This window comes from Stenella coeruleoalba (genome assembly GCF_951394435.1).
Source record: "Stenella coeruleoalba genome assembly, chromosome: 6".
Taxonomy (NCBI): Eukaryota; Metazoa; Chordata; class Mammalia; order Artiodactyla; family Delphinidae; genus Stenella; species Stenella coeruleoalba.
This window is the reverse complement of record NC_137151.1, coordinates 123,273,492-123,290,947: the sequence shown is the minus strand read 5'-3', so window position 1 is coordinate 123,290,947 and position 17,456 is coordinate 123,273,492. Positions and strand designations below refer to the sequence as shown.

At 44.0% G+C, this 17,456-nt stretch overlaps 1 protein-coding gene across 6 annotated transcripts in view; it reads right to left on the bottom strand.

Moving 5' to 3' along the window:
- The window catches only part of AGAP1 (ArfGAP with GTPase domain, ankyrin repeat and PH domain 1), a 563,651-nt gene that overhangs the window by 261,406 nt on the left and 284,789 nt on the right, over window positions 1–17,456 (bottom strand). The gene's annotated exons all lie outside the window — the stretch shown is intronic.

Here is a 17,456-nt window from a genome sequence, read left to right as displayed (position 1 = left end):
CTAGGGCTGCTGGGAGATCAGCGAGCCTGCTGAATAAATGCATTAAAAAAAAGCTTCGCGGGCGGAGACTGCGGGTGGCGGAGGGGGGAAGCTCCGGAGCTGCGGCGGAGAGCGCAGCAACAGGGGTGAGGCGGGCAAAGCGGAGAGATTCCCGCACAGAGGATCAGGGCCAACCGGCACTCACCAGCCGGTGAGAGGCTTGTCTGCTCCCCCGCCGGGGCGGGCGGGGCTGGGAGCTGAGGCTCGGGCTTCGGTCCGAGCGCAGTGAGAGGACTGGGGTTGGCGGCTTGAACACAGCCTGAAGGGGTTAGTGCACCACGGCTGGCTGGGAGGGAGTCCGGGGAAAAGTCTGGACCTGCCGAAGAGGCAAGAGACTTTTTCTTCCCTCTTTGTTTCCTGCTGCGCGAGGAGAGGGGATTCAGAGCGCTGCTTAAAGGAGCTCCAGAGACGGGCGCGAGCCGCGGCTAACAGCGCGGACCCCAGAGACGGGCATGAGACGCTAAGGCTGCTGCTGCCGCCACCAAGAAGCCTGTGTGCGAGCACAGGTCACTCTCCACACCCCCCTTCCGGGGAGCCTGTGCAGCCCGCCACTGCCAGGGTCCCGGGAACCAGGGACAACTCCCCCGGGAAAATGCACGGCGTGCCTCAGGCTGATGCAACGTCACGCCAGCCTCTGACGCCGCGGCCCCGCCCTGCACTCCGTGCCCCTCCCTCCCCCTGGCCTGAGCGAGCCAGAGCCCCCGAATCAGCGGCTCCTTTAACCCTCTCCTGTCTGAGCGAAGAACAGACGCCCTCCGGCGACCGACACGCAGAGGCGGGCCAAATCCAAAGCTGAGCCCCGGGAGCTGTGAGAACAAAGAAGAGAAAGGGAAATCTCTCCCAGCAGCCTCAAAAGCAGTGGTTTAAAGGTCCACAATCAACTTGATGTACCTGCATCTGTGGAACACTTGAATAGACAACGAGTCATCCCAAATTGAGGAGGTGGACTTTGAGAGCAAGATTTATGATTTTTTCCCCTTTTCTTCTTTTTGTGAGTGTGTATGTGTATGTTTCTGTGTGAGATTTTGTCTGTATAGCTTTGCTTTCACCATTTGTCCTAGAGTTCTATCTGTCCGTTTTTTTTGTTTTTTTTTTTTACTTTTAAAAAAAATTTTTTTCTTGGGCTTCCCTGGTGGCGCAGTGGTTGAGAGTCCGCCTGCCGATGCAGGTGACATGGCTTCATGCCCCCGTCCGGGAAGATCCCACGTGCCGCGGAGCGGCTGGGCCCGTGAGCCATGGCCGCTGAGCCTGCACGTCCGGAGCCTGTGCTCCGCAACGGGAGAGGCCACAACAGTGAGAGGCCCGCGTACAACAACAACAACAACAACAAAAAAATTTTCTTAATAATTATTTTTTTATTTTAATAACTATTTTATTTTACCTTACTTTATTTTTTTTATCCTCTTTCTTTCTTTCCTTCTACTTTTTCTCCCTTTTATTCTGAGCCGCGTGGATGGAAGGCTCTTGGTGCTGCAGCCAGGAGTCAGTGCTGTGCCTCTGAGGTAGGAGAGCGAACTTCAGGACACTGGTCCACAATACACCTCCCAGCTCCACGTAATATCAAACGGCAAAAATCTCCCAGAGATCTCCATCTCAACACCACCACCCAGCTTCACTCAACGACCAGCAAGCTACAGTGCTGGTCATCCTATGCCAAACAACTAGCAAGACAGGAACACAACCCCACCCATTAGCAGAGAGGCTGCGTAAAATCATAATAAGGCCACAGACACCCCAAAACACACCACCAGACGTGGACCTGCCCACCAGAAAGACAAGATACAGCCTCATCCACCAGAACACAGGCACTAGTCCCCTCCACCAGGAAGCCTACACAACCCTCTGAACCAACTTTGGCCACTGCAGGACAGACACCAAAAACAATGAGAACTACGAACCTGCAGCCTGCAAAAAGGAGACCCCAAACACAGTAAGATAAGCAAAATGAGAAAACAGAAAAACACACCACAGATGAAGGAGCAAGATAAAAACCCACCAGACCTAACAAATGAAGAGGAAATAGGCAGTCTACCTGAAAAAGAGTTCAGAATAATGATAGTAAAGATGATCCAAAAATCTTGGAAATAGTATACAGAAAAGTCAAGAAACATTTAACAAAGACCTAAAAGAACTAAAGATGAAACAAGCAACGATGAACAACACAATAAATGAAATTAAAAATACTCTAGAAGGGATCAATAGCAGAATAACTGAGGCAGAAGAATGGATAAGTGACCTGGAAGATAAAATAGTGGAAATAACTACTGCAGAGCAGAATAAAGAAAAAAGAATGAAGAGAACTGAGGACAGTCTCAGAGACCTCTGGGACAACATTTAAACACACCAACATTCGAATTATAGGGGTCCAGAAGAAGAAGAGAAACAGAAAGGGACTGAGAAAATTTTTGAAGAGATTATAGTTGAAAACTTCCCTAATATGGGAAAGGAAATAGTTAATCAAGTCCAGGAAGCACAGAGAGTCCCATACAGGATAAATCCAAGGAGAAACACGCCAAGACACATATTAATCAAACTGTCAAAAATTAAACACAAAGAAAGCATATTAAAAGCAGCAAGGGAAAAACAACAAATAACACACAAGGGAATCCCCGTAAGGTTAACAGCAGATCTCTCAGCAGGAACCCTACAAGCCAGAAGGGAGTGGCAGGACATACTGAAAGTAATGAAGGAGAAAAACCTGCAACCAAGACTACTCTACCCAGCAAGGATCTCATTCAGATTTGATGGAGAAATTAAAACCTTTAAGACAAGCAAAAAGTGAGAGATTCACCACCACCAAACCAGCTTTACAACAAATGCTAAAGGAACTTCTCTAGACAAGAAACACAAGAGAAGGAAAAGACCTATAATAACAAACCCAAAACAATTTAGAAAATGGGAATAGGAACATACATATCGGTAATTACCTTAAATGTAAATGGACTAAATGCTCCCACCAAAAGACACAGACTGGCTGAATGGATACAAAAACAACACCCTTATATATGCTGTCTACAAGAGACCCACTTCAGACATAGAGACACATACAGACTGAAAGTAAGGGGATGGAAAAAGATATTCCATGCAAATGGAAACCAAAAGAAAGCTGGAGTAGCAGTTCTCATATCAGACAAAATAGACTTTAAAATAAGGACTATTAGAAGAGACAAAGAAGGACACTACATAATGATCAAGGGATCGATCCAAGAAGAAGATATAACAATTGTAAATATTTATGCACCCAACATAGTAGCACCTCAGTACATAAAGCAAATACTAACATCCATAAAAGGGGAAATCAACAGTAACACATTCATAGTAGGGGACTTTAACACCCCACTTTCACCAATGGACACATCATCCAAAATGAAAATAAATAAGGAAACACAAGCTTTAAAGGATACATTAAACAAAATGGTCTTAATTGATATTTATAGGACATTCCATCCAAAAACAACAGAATACACATTTTTCTCAAGTGCTCATGGAACATTCTGCAGGATAGATCATATCTTGGGTCACAAATCAAGCCTTGGTAAATTTAAGAAAATTGAAATTGTATCAAGTATCTTTTCCAACCACAATGCTACGAGACTAGATATCAGTTACAGGAAAAGATCTGTAAAAAATACAAACACATGAAGGCTAAACAATACACTACTTAATAACGAAGTGATCACTGAAGAAATCAAAGAGGAAATCAAAAAATACCTAGAAACAAATGACAATGGAGACACGATGATCTAAAACCTATGGGATGCAGCAAAAGCAGTTCTAAGGTTATAGCAATACAATCCTACCTTAAGAAACAGGAGACATCTCGAATAAACAACCTAACCTTGCACCTAAAGCAATTAGAGAAAGAAGAACAAAAAACCCCCAAAGGTAGCAGAAGGAAAGAAATCATAAAGATCAGATCAGAAATAAATGAAAAAGAAATGAAGGAAACAATAGCAAAGATCAGTAAAACTAAAAGCTGGTGCTTTGAGAAGATAAACAAAACTGATAAACCATTAGCCGGACTCATCAAGAAAAAAAGGGAGAAGATTCAGATCAATAGAATGAGAAATGAAAAAAAAGTCACAACTGACACTGCAGAAATGAAGAGGATCATGAGAGATTACTACAGGCAACTCTATGCCCATAAAATGGACAACCTGGAAGAAATGGACAAATTCTTAGAAAAGCACAACGTGCCAAGACTGAATCAGGAAGAAATAGAAAATATGAACAGACCCATAACAAGCACTGAAATTGAAACTGATTAAAAATCTTCCAACAAACAAAAGCCCAGGACCAGATGGCTTCACAGGCGAATTCTATCAAACATTTAGAGAAGAGCTAACACCTATCCTTCTCAAACTCTTCCAAAATATACCAGAGGGAGGAACACTCCCAAACTCATTCTACAAGGCCACCATCACCCTGATACCAAAACCAGACAAGGATGTCACAAAGAAAGAAAACTACAGGCCAATAACACTGATGAACATAGATGCAAAAATCCTCAACAAAATACTAGCATACAGAATCCAACAGCACATTAAAAGGATCATACACCATGATCAAGTGGGGTTTATTCTAGGAATGCAAGGATTCTTCAATATACACAAATCAATCAATGTGATACACCGTATTAACAAATTGAAGGAGAAAAACCATATGATCATCTCAATAGATGCAGAGAAAGCTTTCGACAAAATTCAACACCCATTTATGATAAAAACCCTCCAGAAAGTAGGCATAGAGGGAACTTTTTTCAACATAATAAAGGCCATATATGACAAACCCACAGCCAACATCGTCCTCAATGGTGAAAAACTGAAACCATTTCCACTAAGATCAGGAAAAAGACAAGGTTGCCCACTCTCACCACTCTTATTCAACATAGTTTTGGAAGTTTTAGCCACAGCAATCAGAGAAGAAAAGGAAATAAAAGGAATCCAAATTGGAAAAGAAGAAGTAAAGCTGTCACTGTTTGCAGATGACATGATACTATACATAGAGAATCCTAAAGATGCTACCAGAAAACTACTAGAGCCAATCAATGAATCTGGTAAAGTAGCAGGATACAAAATTAATGCACAGAAATCTCTGGCATTCCTATACACTAATGATGAAAAATCTCAAAGTGAAATTAAGAAAACACTCCCATTTATCACTGAAACAAAAAGAATAAAATATCTAGGAATAAACCTACCTAAGGAGACAAAAGACCTCTATGCAGAAAATTATAAGACACTGATGAAAGAAATTAAAGATGACACAAATAGATGGAGAGATATACCATGTTCTTGGATTGGAAGAATCAACATTGTGAAAATGACTCTACTACCCAAAGCAATCTACAGATTCAATGCAATCCCTATCAAATCACCACTGGCATTTTCCACAGAACTAGAAGAAAAATTTCACAATTTGTACGGAAACACAAAAGACCCCGAATAGCCAAAGCAATCTTGAGAACGAAAAACAGAGCTGGAGGAATCAGGCTCCCTGACTTCAGACTATACTACAAAGCTACAGTAATCAAGACAGTATGGTACTGGCACAAAAACAGAAATATAGATCAATGGAACAGGATAGAAAGCCCAGAGATAAACCCACGCACATATGGTCACCTTATCTTTGATAAAGGAGGCAGGAATGTACAGGGGAGAAAGGACAGCCTCCTCAATAAGTGGTGCTGGGAAAACTGGACAGGTACATGTAAAAGTATGAGATTAGATCACTCCCTAACACCATACACAAAAATAAGCTCAAAATGGATTAAAGACCTAAATGTAAGGCCAGAAACTATCAAACTCTTAGAGGAAAACATAGGCAGAACACTCTATGACATAAATCACAGCAAGATCCTTTTTGACCCACCTCCTAGAGAAATGGAAATAAAAACAAAAATAAACAAATGGGACCTAATAAAACTTCAAAGATTTTGCACAGCAAAGGAAACCATAAACAAGACCAAAAGACAACCCTCAGAATGGGAGAAAATATTTGCAAATGAAGCAACAAACAAAGGATTAATCTCCAAAATTTACAAGCAGCTCATGCAGCTCAATAACAAAAAAGCAAACAACCCAATCCAAAAATGAGCAGAAGAACTAAACAGACATTTCTCCAAAGAAGATATACAGATTGGCAACTAACACATGATAGAATGCTCAACTTCATTAATCATTAGAGAAATGCAAATCAAAACTGCAATCAGATATCATCTCACACCAGTCAGAATGGCCATCATCAAAAAATGTAGAAACAATAAATGCTGGAGAGGGTGTGGAGAAAAGGGAACCCTCTTGCACTGTTTGTGGGAATGTAAATTGATACAGCCACTGTGGAGAACAGTATGGAGGTTCCTTAAAAAACTACAAATAGAACTACCACATGATCCAGCAATCCCACTACTGGGCATATACCCTGAGAAAACCATAATTCAAAAAGCGTCATGTACCAAAATGTTCATTGCAGCTCTATTTACAATAGCCCGGAGATGGAAACAACCTAAGTGTCCATCATCGGATGAATGGATAAAGAAGATGTGGCACATATATACAATGGAATATTACTCAGCCAGAAAAAGAAACGAAATCAAGCTATTTGTAATGAGGTGGATAGACCTAGAGTCTGTCATACAGAGTGAAGTAAGTCAGAAAGAGAAAGACAAATACCATATACTAACACATATATATGGAATTCAAGAAAAAAAAATGTCATGAAGAACCTAGGGGTAAGACAGGAATAAAGACACAGAGCTACTAGAGAATGGACTTGAGGATATGGGGAGGGGGAAGGGTAAGCTGTGACAAAGCGAGAGAGAGGCATGGACATATATACACTAACAAACGTAAGGTAGAGAGCTAGTGGGAAGCAGCCGCATAGCACAGGGAGATCAGCTTGGTGCTTTGTGACTGCCTGGAGGGGTGGGATAGAGAGGGTGGGAGGGAGAGAGACGCAAGAGGGAAGAGATATGGGAACATATGTATATGTATAACTGATTCACTTTGTTATAAAGCGGAAACTAACGCACCATTGTAAAGCAATTATACTCCAATAAAGATGTAAATAAATAAATAAGCTACTTTTTTTTTTCACAAAAAAAGGTTCATATTGGGAATCAGATCCTTTCAAATACAATGATTTCTATTTCTTCTCTTCCTCCTTTTTAAAATAGATCCAACAGTATGAAGCTGAAGGATCCAACTTAGGGCAACATGGCCAGTCACAAGAAAATCAGAATATCTGCAGACATCATTTGTTATTTCTATTCTTTTAAAAAAAGGTCCAAGGAAGAAGAAAATGCCCAAGATGTTTGGTGTTAATAGTGGAAAGGGCATTGGGGTGAGCAGCTGAATGATGGATCCTGGATCCTGCACGCAACGAAGTGTAACGTTGGGTACGTCATTTAACCTTCCTGGGACTCAGTTTCCCTATCTGTAAAATGAAAATCCTTTCCAGCTTTAAAAACCAGTATGTTTGTTGTCCTAAGACACTGTAATTTCAGGATGGACTCAAGGAGAGAATTTGGTTATTTGGGCAAAAATAGCATGACCACAGGGAAAAAGAACTCTTATGGTTATTATTTAAAATTAATATATGTTAATATATTATAAAAATATATACATATCAATATATATATAAACACACACATATATATTCTTCATTCTCTGAGATAAATTACTTAAGAGAAATATGTAAAATTTTGAGTAGAATTTCAGTTTTCAAGCAAAAAATGATTGGGGACCGAACTGAAACAGATCTTGGTTTGGAGAAGTACCTTGGGAAAGCTTCCCACTTTACACCAACCCTGACCCCAGCAGCACTCAAAGCATAGCTGCTGTTTGATAAACAAGACTGACCAGTTTTTAAATGAAAGAAGCTGGCAGCTGTTGGTGATTCCTTAGGATTTGCTGAGAATCCACCATGGGCCCACATTCCAAGGCCCACAGCCTCCGGTCAGCCTTGAGTTTGGGAGCTGCCCGTCCATCCTCAGATCCGTCTCGCCAGGTCCACTCACCCTCCCAACCTGGCGGCCCCCCTCCTCTCCTGGACCCCTCCTCACCCCAGGTCCTCCTCAAAGGCCCAGCAAGTTTCACATGTGTCCCCCTTTGCCCCTTTCCCCCAACAAAGGAGGGGGCTAAACAAGCACTTAATTGGTTCTCAGATGGTAAATCAATGGAAGACTAAAAGGAGGAAAAAAAAAAAATCACACCGGGAAAATATTAGTTGTCCTTTCTTTCAGACTATGAAATATTCCTGAGTTACAGATACTACTATGTTAAAAGGCTGATAAGTACCTGAAAGCACTAGTTTATGTATAACAACTACTCTTGAAATTCCTTTGATCAGGAGAGGCCTTTCGTGGAATTCAGACTTCTAATTCACCTGTTATAGAAGAGGGGAAATAAGCTTTGTTCCACTTATGTACTCACGGCACCCGGGGCACTTTGCTCAAGACTACGTACATTTACCAGAAGGAAACTCTTCATTTTTTAAAAACCTACTTATTATTGAACGCAATTTATATCATTAAACATGTTTTTACAGAATATCAGCACAGTGTCCAAGTGTCCCCCTAAGATACTTATCAGTAACTTCCTCTAAAGGAAGAATGGTAACTGCCAATTGAGAAACCCGCAGACCCCACCTTAACCAAATGACCAAATGACACTACCAGTAATTAGATATTTGGAAAGCATGTGCTCCCTGTTGAGGGCACTGGGAAGGGCACAACGCTTCTTGTGTTCCTGCCATAAACGCATAACCTCAATCTATTCCAGACAAAAACGTCCCGGTGCAGATAGAGAGACATTCTACAATACAGCTGACGAGTATTCCTAGATGGTGTCAAGGTCATGGAAGGTAAGAGAGACTGAGGAATTGTGTCAGTGTGGAGGTGAGGAAGTCGACACAGCAACCAAATGCAAGGAGGGAGCCTGGCCTGCATACCGGGATGGAATCCAAGATGAGTCTGCAGACAGAGCAGTGTGTTATCCGAGTCGTCTCCTGCTTTGATACCTGTTTAGGGCCATGTAAACTGTTCACATTAGGGAAGCCAAGTGCAAGGTATATGGGAACTCACTGTACAATTTTTACAAGTTTTGTACAAGTCTAAAATTATTTCCCAATAAAAAGTTAAAATTTTTAAAGTTCTCGGGCTTCCCTGGTGGCGCAGTGGTTGAGAGTCCGCCTGCCGATGCAGGGGACACGGGTTCGTGCCCCGGTCCGGGAAGATCCCACATGCCGCGGAGCGGCTGCGCCCGTGAGCCATGGCCTCTGGGCCTGCGCATCTGGAGCCTGTGCTCCGCAACGGGAGAGGCCGCAACAGTGAGAGGCCCGCGTACCGCAAAAAAAAAATTTTAAAGTTCTCATTTAATCCCACACAAATTTACTTATTTGTGTTCCTATTCACCCACTTTTATACCGAATGTACATATATTTTCATGTGCTTATTATAAATACAGTTTCACGCTTTCACTTAGCATTTTCTAACACTTCTCACAGCTCTAAAGAGCCTTCAAATTGACCATTTTAGAGGCTTTATATCCTACTACTGGTTAGTTGACAGTCACTAATTTAACTTCTTGGACATGTGTAGTTCCTGGAATTTTAGTATTATAAATAAACTTGCTATGAACATTTTTGTACCCTTAAGATATTGTCCCTTTCTCCGAGTAAATTATCCCATTGGGATGAATTTCTAGGAGAAAGGGAGAAAGATTACTGGGACAAAGTGAATACATTTTTTTATGTCCTTTATATACTGCTAGATTATCCTCCAAGAGGGCCGGGCCAATTTTTAGTAACACAGCAATGCATTTCTAAAACTCTGTTTTCCCCTAATTTTTGCTAAGAGTAGGATTTTATCATGTTTTGTTATTAATAATTATAAACCTAAGTGTAAAATTATTTCTCATTGTTTTAAATTTCTAACAGTTTAGGTATGAGCAAAGAAAACCCAAACGTCCATCCATGTTTATTTCCTTGTGTTTCTTCATTTCCAAATCATCCCTTGTATGTTACTCATATCCCCAGCAGTTTGTTAGTGTAGTTGGCATATTTATATATTTCCATAAAATTCGTTTTTATGCATATTAAAAACAATATAAATCATTTTTCTGCAGAAGAACTTCTTGATGATAAACATATTCTTCTTTGGGGGACAAATTACAATCACAAAGGCTATGGTTGATGTAGGCTGAATAATGGGGTAAAAATCTGGCAATTATGAAAACAGTCAAGTGTTACTAAAATTTGCTGGTTTGACGTGAAACATTTTTTATAAACAAAATTACATAATGAAGACATCTATTTACGGACTTCCCTGGTGGCACAGTGGTTAAGAATCCACCTGCCAATGCAGCGGACACGGGTTCAAGCCCTGGTCTGGGAAGATTCCACATGCCGCGGAGCAACTGAGCCCGCGCGCCACAACTACTGAGCCTGCGCTGTAGAGCCCGGGAGCCACAACTACAGAGCCCACGTGCCACAACTACTGAAGCTCGCATACCTAAAGCCCGTGCTCCACAACAAGAGAAGCCAAAACAATGAGAAGCCCGCGCACCGCAACGAAGAGCAGCCCCCGCATGCCGAAAGCCCGTGCGCAGCAGCAAAGACCCAACACAGCCAAAAATAAATAAAATAAAATAAAATAATTTTAAAAAAGACAACTATTTAGACGCAATTTCTTCTGTAGTAAATAAGTTTTAGAAGAAACTACATTTCTAAAATCATTTAGGTCACTGACAAAGGTTTTACTCTTTGAGGATTAAAAGATGTACCTCTTGTGTTTCACCTAAATAGAGTATTCTATGTATATATGAATCAGAGTTCAGAGAATGTTGGATTAAAAATTATTCTGGGGCGAGAGAGAGGCATGGACATATATACACTACCAAACGTAAGGTAGAGAGCTACTGGGAAGCAGCCGCATAGCACAGGGAGATCAGCTCGGTGCTTTGTGACCGCCTGGAGGGGTGGGATAGGGAGGGTGGGAGGGAGGGAGACGCAAGAGGGAAGAGATATGGGAACATATGTATATGTATAACTGATTCACTTTGTTATAAAGCAGAAACTAACACACCACTGTAAAGCAATTATACTCCAATAAAGATGTAAAAAAAATTTTTAATAAATTAATTAATTAAAAAAGTAAAAATTATTCTGGGGCTTCCTTGGTGGCGTGGTGGTTGAGAGTCCGCCTGCTGATGCAGGGGACGCGGGTTCGTGCCCGGGTCTGGGATGATCCCACATGCCACGGAGCGGCTGGGCCCGTGAGCCATGGCCGCTGAGCCTGCGCGTCCGGAGCCTGTGCTCCGCAATGGGAGAGGCCACGACAGTGAGAGGCCCGCGTACCGCAAAAAAAAAAAAAAAAAATTATTCTGTATCTTAAAATATAACAACGTAGAGTATGACTTCTCCAATGTAACATATTCTTTAAAAGAAACATAACATTGTTTTGGGGGAAAGAAAAACATTTCACACTATTGACCTATTCCATCTACCACATATACTTGCCTACCTACTCGCCCTGCCCTGTGGACACTCGGGAGAGAAACACTGTCAAAAGAGGCAACGCCCCTCCCCCCCACCCCTCCCCCCAAAGCACGTGGGAGTGGGGGGCATGAAGGATGCACGTGTCCATGCATCTGGGAAGACGGAGGCAAGATCCCAAGGCCTGACGAGGTGTCAGGGGAGGGCGGAGAGAAGACAGCACATCTCCTTGGGGACAAGGTACGTTTTCCTGGAACAGAAGGCATGTGACATGGGCCCTGAAGACAGGAAGACTGTGACAAACAGAGACTACAGGGACCAACCGAAGCTGGGAGCCCTATGTGTGCAAGGAAGGAAGGGAAGCAGCCCTGAGGCAGGGGTCCCTGACCCCCGGGCCATGGACAGCCTGTTAGGAACCGGGCCGCAAAGCAGGAGGCGAGCGACGGGCGAGCAGGTGAGGCTTCATCTGCCGCTCCCATCGCTCGCATGACCGCCTGTACCATCTCCCTCATTCCCATCCGTGGGAAAACTGTCTTCCACGAAACCGTTCCCTGGTGCCGAAAAGGTCGGGGACCGCTGTCCTAGAGGACTCCCGGGTGTGAATTCCAGCGCTGCCACTTACAGCTCTGTAACCTGGGCTGTGTGACCTGACCTTCCTAAGCCTTGGGCTCCTTACCTGTCGCTGGCAGTAAGTTGTGTCTGAGGCTGGTGGAGAACTAAGTGAGGTCATGTGATTAAAGCATCTAATATAGTAACTGATGCACAATGAGCACCCAGGGGATCGCCAGCATTCTTTTAATAAATTGAACACACAGCAATCTGGTCAATTGTGATGACTTTCTAAGTAGATGGAAATGTCATGAGCAAATATAGTGGGGTGTGGGTCTGATGAACTTGGGAAGGCGCTAAGTTGTTAATAGTATTTTTTAAAATCGAAGTATAGTTGCTTTACAATGTTGTGTTAGTTTCAGGAGTACAGCAGTGATTCAGTTATACACACACACACACAGAATATATAACATATACAGATATTCTTGTTCAGATTCTTTTCTCTTACAGGGTTATTCCAAAATATTGAGTATAACTCCCTGTGTTATAAGCAGGTCCTTGTCGGTTATCTCTTTTATATATAGTAGTGTGTACATGTTAATACCAATCTCCTAATTTATCCCTCCCCCTGCTTTCCCCTTTTGTAACCAAGAGTTTGTTTTTTTTGTCTGGGGGTCTACTTCTGTTTTGTGAATAAGTTCATTTGTATCTTTTTTTTGGTTTTTGGGGGGTCAGATTCCATATATAAGTGATATTTTTAAATGTTTCTATTTCACCAGTCTATAAACATAACTATAATCTTAAGTGCTTTATAGAAAATGTTTAACTGCAAACAGATTTCTCAAACCTACAAATCCTTCCACGTCTGTTTTATAATATTTCAGCAAATTTCTAGATATTTCATTACGGCTGTCAGCTTTGGTACCAAGGGTTTGAAAACGTGGCCATCGGTACCTCCGTTAAAAAATAAATTCCCTGGGGCTTCCCTGGTGGCACAGTGGTTGGGAATCCGCCTGCCGATGCAGGGGACACGGGTTCGTGCCCCGGTCCGGGAAGATACCACATGCCGCAGAGCGGCTGGGCCCGTGGACCACGGCTGCTGAGCCTGTGCGTCCGGAGCCTGTGCTCCACAGCGGGAGAGGCCATGACGGTAAGAGGCTCCCACAAAAATAATAAAAATAAATAAATTCCTTGAGTGAGATGCAGGAAGGCAAATATGTTTTTGCTGCTCACATCTAGCAGATAAAATGTCGCTGTCTTGATGACCTTCCTGAGAAGGGAATGGTGAGGACGTCTGAGGACGTATCCTTCACAATTTCTGGGGCCAAAGGCTCTGGAGTGAGCAACCGGTGGAGCAAAGTCATGAGAAGGGAGCCTGGGTGAGAAGCCACGTTCTCCGGTTTTTGGAAAAGTGTCCAGTCAAGCAGCCAAATGTCTCAGAGGGTTCCACTGTTGCTGTTTTTACACAAAACATGACATTTTAAAAAAACTGAAGTATAGTTGATTTACAGTGTTTCAGGTATATAGCAAAGTGATTCAGTTATATATATATATATATATTTTTTTTTTTTTTTTTTCGTTTTCACATTCTTTTACATTATTACAAGATATTGAATATACTTCCCTGTGCTGTGCAGTAGGTCCTTTTTGGTTATCTGTTTTATATATAGTAATGTGTATATGTTAATCCCAAACTCCTAATTTATCCCTTCCCCCCCTTTCCCCTTTGGTAACCATAAGTTTGCTTTCTATGTCTGTGAGTCTATTTCTGTTTTGTAAGTAAGTTCATTTGTATCATTTTTTTTTAGATTCCACATATAGGTGATATCATGATATTTGTCTCTCTCTTTCTGACTTACTTCGCTTAGTATCATAATCTGTAGGTCCATCCACGTTGCTGCAAATGGTTTTATTTCATTCTTTTTTTAAGTGAATAGTATTCTATTGTATATACATACCACATCTTCTTTATCCGTTCATCAGTTGATGGATGCAAAACATGACATTTTGACAGCCCGTATGATTCTTCCTGCCAGAAAGTGAGGTGCTCACTTGTTTCAAACTTTACGTTCACAAAGAACAAAATCCAAGCTAGCCTTAACCGTCATGAAATGCACTGCCTAGAGAGGGAGCCACAGGCTTAGTAGAAGGAAGCATTCCTACAACAGTCTTACTTCAAATGATAAGTTTACTGCAACTTAGGAGAATTTAAGTTCAAATGCTTAACTCAGAATATTTCAAATACCACGTGTTTCCTAACTAGTACATGGAGCCTCCTAAAAAAGGTTCTTCCGATTCTCAAACATACGGACAGGAATAAAGTGGCCACACCTTGTAATCCTAGGAAGGCCTAAGGCAGAAGAACGCGTCGATGGAGAGATTGTTTCAGATGGCTCCTAGGGTCACACAGCCTGGCGCTCCTGTCCCAGCACTAACTAACCGAGTGCTACGGGCTGAACTGTGTCTCCGCAAAATTCACAGGGTGAAGCTATAACCCCCAATGTGACCTTATTTAAAGACAGGGACTTTAAAGAGGTTATTAAGGTTAACTGCGGTCATAAGGGTGGGCCCCAAATCCAATACGACTGGTGTCCTTATAAGAGGAAGACTCAGCAGGCCAGGAAGAGAGTCCTCACCAGAAATCAATCCTGCTGGCACCCTGATCTTGGACTTCTGGTCTCCAGAGCTTCTGTTGTTTAAGCCTCCCAGGCTGTGGCACTTTGTGACGGCAGCCCTAGCAGACGTACACAGTGTGATGCCAGGCAGGTTACTCAGCCCCACCTTTCTCATCTGTGAAATGGGCACCATCCTATTTCCTACTTTGTGGTTCAAAGGGATGACACTGAAGCTCTAGCAGTGTCTGGCACTCAGGAAACAGCCAGTAAACGTCGTTCACCACTAGGACCGTGACAGGTTATGATCGCCCCGTGTCATAAACACTACGGGGATAAAGCTGCAAGGGGGAGGACACCCTCTGACCGGGAAGAACAGCAGCGACAGGCCCTCTGAGAAGTAAAGGCTGCTCTGGCCGGCCCTCGGGGACACAGCCCGCAGGCGCTCTGCCCCGGGGGAGCCTGGAGCCCTGAGCTCCACGCACTCAGAAGTCTCCCACCCTCATGCTGCCACTCAGTGGGGACGAGTCCTGACTCCCCACAGCCGAGGCAGAGAAACTGACACCAACACCCCTCCGCGGGGCAGTCAGAGCCCTTGGCAACGGGACGCCCCGGCCGTTCCAGCTTCCCTGCCTCACACCCCCTTCCTTCTCTCTGCCCTGCTCATATCCTGCCCCCGCTGCCTCTGATGACTGCCTGCTCATACCTCCAAGTCCAGAGGGACTGACCAGCCCAGTGGAATCCACCGTTCCCAGCCCAGTGGAATCCACCGTTCCTCCAGGGGTACAGGGCCCTTTCAACACACCTCCACTGCAACGCCCACCCACCAGTACTGGAGGGCAGGGGTAGGGGCCTCCCTCAAAGTCTGAGGCCAGCCTGGGTGGCAGGCATCTATCTTCTGTCTCTCCAAGCCCCTGACAGAGTCCCCAGGGCGTGTCCACACAGGATGAGTGTATGACAGTTACAAGCCAACTGAGTCTGGTAAGAAATAATGCCAAAACCAAGTATCTTATTGATTCATCCACAAGCTTGGAGAAACTTAGCTTTGAGCAACTTCCCTCTATTTGTGTGTGAGTTTATCTTTCTGAGCCCACAGGGAATTGGGTTTTCATCACCACTGTTGAACTTTTAAAGAAAATAAACAACCTTTAGGTGAAATGAATCACTAAATCAGGTATCACCCCAGCTCCTGGATTATGGGTACACAGAGGACACACTCAGACGTAAAACAAACTTCCACTCTTGGAAATAACATTATGTTTGCAGGCTAGTTTACAGCGTATAAAGCGCTTCATTGTATATTACTTTGTCAGTCGTAACACGAACTTCCACTCTTGGAAACAACGTTATGTTTGCAGGCTAGTTTACAGCATATAAAGCGCTTCATTGTATATTACTTTGTCAGTCGTAACACGAACTTCCACTCTTGGAAACAACGTTATGTTTGCAGGCTAGTTTACAGCGTATAAAGCGCTTCATTGTATATTACTTTGTCAGTCGTAACACGAACTTCCACTCTTGGAAACAACGTTGTGTTTGCAGGCAGTTTACAGCGTGTAAAGCGCTTCACTGTACATTACTCCGTATCGCCGCCCCGCAGCCCCCGACCAAGGGAAGGACTAGGTTACATCGCTCTGCAGATTTATATGTAAAGTATGGATTTGCATTTCAGTCATGTCATTTATTTCAGCATTTTGAGCATTTTGTACACACCATACTGCCACCCACCTACACTGGCCAAAGTGCCAGGGGGTCTGCCTTACTCATCAGAGACGGGTGACGGTAAATTCCAGCGCAGGCGACCAGATATTCCAAAGCGTGCCGAGAGTGCCAATGACACTGTGAAATCCGAGGAGCCAAATGAAAAGCGTGTGTGCCCCCCCCACCTATGAAATTAACAATCGTAATTGGCTGAGTCTGTCGTGAACCAGGTCGGATGCAATCCTCACAGGGCCCTGTGCACCCAAGTGAGGTAAATTAGCTTTCAGAGCACCGGGTCTGTGTCAGTAAATTACCTGCTTCTGGGGAGCTGGCTGGGCCCCCGTGGGTGCCGCGCACAGCCGATTTGCCACACGGGTGAGCAGAGTCTTCTCAGGACGCTGGTGCTCACGGAGTAAACAGGATCCCTTGTGGACACGGCGCCACGGGGTGAGCTCTCCCCGCATACCGGGACGAGGGCACAGCCGGCCCCTTTCTCTCCCTGCCAGTCTCTCTACAGTTTCGGCCCGGTCACCCATCTTGTTTCCTCCAGGAAAGCAGACGATGGCTGGGTGGCCGCCCACCCGGCTGTGAACGGGGTCAAACCTTCCGGAGATGCTACGAGTGAGCAGCGTCGGGCGGCTTTCTTCCTGCGGATGCCACACCCTCCACCCACCTCCCCACGCCCGGGTAGACCCCAGGTACCAGACCACGCAGGTCAGCGCCTACAGCAGGCTGGCCGAGGGGGTTCACTCCAGAGGATCCTTTCACTTAATGGACAATTGCTGCTTTCTACTCAACCGAGAATCAAACACATGTATGGCTTCAAAACGGCTCACAGGTGACGGCAGAGCGCTGGGGACAGTGCTACCCAGGCCACTCTGCCTCTGATGCCCTGGGAAGGGCTTTCCTGTGGCTTCAGTGGCTGCAGAAAAGGCCCTGCTGTCACTGGCTGTCTGTCTGCCCCAGAGGTGGCCAAAGTCCATCAGGGTTCAAGGTCAAAGTTAAGACCTTAAAAAAAGTCACATGAAACCAACAAGGCCCTACTGTACAGCATAGGGAATT